General features: G+C 42.2%; 1 non-coding gene across 1 annotated transcript; it reads right to left on the bottom strand.

The window, feature by feature from the left end:
* Positions 1 to 1850: 1850 nt before the first annotated feature.
* On the bottom strand, positions 1851 to 1969 carry LOC126282674 (U5 spliceosomal RNA). The gene has a single exon (XR_007551362.1). It is a non-coding gene; the product is annotated as a U5 spliceosomal RNA (small nuclear RNA).
* Between the last annotated feature and the right edge of the window lie 1887 nt (positions 1970 to 3856).

The following is a 3856-nucleotide window of genomic DNA, read 5'->3' as shown; positions in this document are numbered from 1 at the left end:
CGACATGTTTGATCGCCGAAATATTGTGCCCGTGGGACACTATAGACCGGCAGTACACCCGTGGATATTTTGATTATCAAATACGCCGGGAGAAACTCAAGAATCACATTGTAGAATACGTTTGTTTTCTCGGGTAGTGCACAATTATCCTACTAAATTTACTCGCTAATAACAGTTTTTTGTTATTTCGATAAACATCCCGAATGATTGTCACATAAGCGGTGACATAAAGGTAGACAATTCCTGTTTTTGAGTCCAGAAAGCTCTATGCAACAGAAACTGCAGATCATTTTGCCATTTTCGTTGCGTAATTGCTGGATTATTCATATCTGGGGCAATAATAGAGGGCTGTTTGACTGGGTTGTCTTCTAGCGTAGTGAAAGAAGTTTGCTACTGCAAAGGAACTCTGGTTTGTTTTCGGTTCTAATCTCGATGGAGGCAGATAGACTATCAGTAAAAGAACTTTAAGAAAATCTCGCGCCCCCAATACGTTTTATCGCTACCTTAATTCTCTACCGGAGCCCTGTGGATGTCGATATGCAGCTCTTGTAGAATTTCATACTTGTTACTGCCACTTTTTCCGCTTCTGTCAGTAACTGAATTGACTTAAGTGTGGCACTGAATGATTTTTAACTGAATTTCGTTATGAATCTTCACGCATTGCTAAATTTGCACACTTTCATTGTAGGTCAGCAACGGTAATCCAGTATGACTGGTCTGAACCTTGACACTGACTATTTCGACGCCGAATGCGCATTGTATTTTTCTAATTCGTAGCGATCTGGGGTACTTTGTCTTACACAAACAGTTATGTTATCTCGATAACCTGAAATTCATTTTTATTAGTACAGTTCATACTAATCAGCGTTTCTTCTTTCATTTATATATTATATTTAGGAGTTGTTGTTAACACACTAATCAGCATTAATATAGTCTTACACATGATTGAAAACAGTCTGACAGATTTCGGCTAGTTTTTCATAGTGCATAGCCTGTTATGCTGTGTAGCAGACTTCAAAGCTGTGCGGATCAGCATAACGAAAAGGCGAGGGGTCTCGCTCGTTTTGTCCACGACTGAACAGAAGTAGCTGGAAATGTTGAAAATAAAACATTTTGATTTTCCCCGTGGTTTCCATTTCGCGACTGGTGGTACCTTACTTTCCGAATAGCCCTCGTACAAGAAGACTTTTTTAAAGAAAAATGAATGTCGTTTTTCCATAGAGATCTGTTTCACGTTTGATATATACAGTCTCTGAATATAACATTTGTCGTTTAAGAATTGATATCATACCTTACTCGTAGTATAACAGTTTTCAATACGTTGAAAGTTATTCACATAAAAAGATGTTTTAGAAGATATATTTTAAAGCACAGAACAACAAAGCTATTATAACACAATAAATGGCCTGTGCCAGAGTGTTGTATCGACACCGTCCACTTTATGCTTAAAACAAGGTCTAAATTCTAGTGTCGACTTAATCGTTCTAGGACTCGGTGGTGAAAGAAGCAATGGAAATTCGTTTAGCGATGGATTTAATCAATAAAGATGGTTGTTTCAACACATGAAATCCGACTTACATTGATCAGCTCGCAAAGATGTCTGTATAGTTCATGTCGTATTGATGCATCGATAACCCGGTTTGGAAATCTGTGGTAAGTTCTGGGGGACCGAAGTGCTTAGATCATCAGCCCCTAACCTAACACACTACTTAATCTAACTAACGACAACACACACACACACACACACACACACACACACACACACACACAAATGCCCGATAGAGGACTCGAACCTCCGACGGTGAGAGCCGCGCGATGCGTGACAAGGAGCCCAGACCGCGCGGCTATCCCGCGCGGCTTTTACCGAGCACTACGACAAGTTTCTTACAGACTCATTTAATGTTCCCCTCCATGGAAATCTCTAGTAACAGTCGAAAGATTTATTCGTTTTGAAGGGAAACCAGATTCCCAGTATGGATCAAGCGTCTAACCACAGATCAGTACATACAGCGCTCCTTGTCACCGAGCAGCACCTCTAGCCCTTAACTTTCTGTGGACGCAAGAGGAATGACGCGGCTGCCCTGTTAAAATAAGGGAGGCGTTTGTTGTAGATTTAGTCTGTCCACTCTCTAGGAAGATGGCCGAAACATCAGTTCAAGCGACTCCACGTCCGAAATCTACTGCAGCAGTGTGTTAAATATTTTGCTGCTTCCTTCGCATATATTTTTCACCAACTTTAACCTTACCTCAGCCCTATCTTCGATATAATTAAAGACACCCCTCGAGTTTTCCGTGCAGTCACCTCTTGCTATCTCGCATGGTAGTGTATAAATACGCAGTGTGCCAACGTTTCTCTAGCAGGTGTGTTGCAAACGTAAGCAACGAGAGTTTTCCTGAGAGGCGAAAGCGAAAGCTTCGCGGCGCTGCGACGCTGGGTGACGTGTCACTATCACCGTCCTTGACGCAACCGTCACTCCAATTCCTCGTCTGATTTACAGCAGTCGTTAGGCATTAGAGCTGTAGGGAGCATTTGCCACAGTAAAGTTACTGAAATTTATTGCCTCATTAGGCGGAAGAATAACAGTAGCGAAGACGTAATCTTTCCTTCTCACTAATCACGAGTTGGCAAGTGAAAGGCGTTCTTGGGAACAATTCCAGCTCGCTTCAGATTTACAAACTAAATTAATCGAGGTTACTTGCAAGACAGTTGACGTTCCCCATATCTAGGATCACTCAAAGACACCGACTTATCACATAGAGGTTTAATTGAATAGTGGCTGGGGAATAGCTTATTTGAAGATTTTTCAGTCTTGTATAAGCAAAACAGTTACATCATTTGTTTAACTGTAATTAATAGTTTCGTAAGAATTAATCTTCGTATCCGAAAGCATAACATTCAAAAATTAAACCATTTCCTGCTATCTTGTAAATTCTTTATAGAATTGCGTAAAAGAAAGGTATAAGTGAATGTACCAGCTTACCTGAAATGCAGGAAGACGTTACCGCCGGTGTCGGATATTGTTCGTCATTACAACTGAGGAATCATCTCTTATCTTTTTTTTCTTATTTCAGTCCCTTCGGGACTTGCGCAAGAGAAATAATGCTGAATCAATTAAATTGAAACACTTTTAATGTGCTGCTATGTTACATCATACCATTACGTACCGGTACCATTACTGCAACAGAGGAGGCTCAATATGGCGCTTATCAGTGTCCAGAAGAGTCTCAAAGCGAAGGTTTGCATTCTGCACAGCAGGTGTGCTGGCTACCTCTCTTGATATGCTGCGCTTCAGATCAGCATATGAGCGAATATTCCCCTGGTAAAAACGCTGTCGTGCAGAGCTAGCCCCACAATCAGAAATCACAGGGAGTGAGATCAAATCCAAGCATTTGGAAACATTCGGCTGATAATTCGATCGTTTCCAATTGCGTTTCGAAGTAGCAGGTGAACTTCACGAGCACTGTGTGGTGGAGCCCCATCTGCACGGAACCTGTTGAGTTCAGTGCGTCTCTCTCTCTCCTGTAGGATGGATATGGCACGCTGGCAAAGCATATCGCAGTAACGCTGGCCCCTCGCACTGCGCATCTTTGATCCTTGAGCGCCAGCCTGTTCAAAAAAGATTGGGGCAATGATGAAGTAGGCGTGGAGCGACACCATATGGTGACACGTTTACCAAACGGAGGAACTTCATGCTCAGTGATTGGAGGTGACGATCCCCACACTCGGCCATTCTGTATGTTAACTTCACCCGTCAGAGAAAAGTGAGCTTCGTTTGTCCATAGGATGGTCTAGACTTCAATCCTTGCGAGAAAGTGGAGAACGAATTCAACACGTCGTTGTGCATCCTTTGGTGAA

This window comes from Schistocerca gregaria, chromosome 7 (genome assembly GCF_023897955.1).
Source record: "Schistocerca gregaria isolate iqSchGreg1 chromosome 7, iqSchGreg1.2, whole genome shotgun sequence".
In the NCBI taxonomy this organism is placed as follows: domain Eukaryota; kingdom Metazoa; phylum Arthropoda; class Insecta; order Orthoptera; family Acrididae; genus Schistocerca; species Schistocerca gregaria.
The sequence above is the reverse complement of the archived record's forward strand: the minus strand, read 5'-3'. Positions and strand labels throughout refer to the sequence as shown.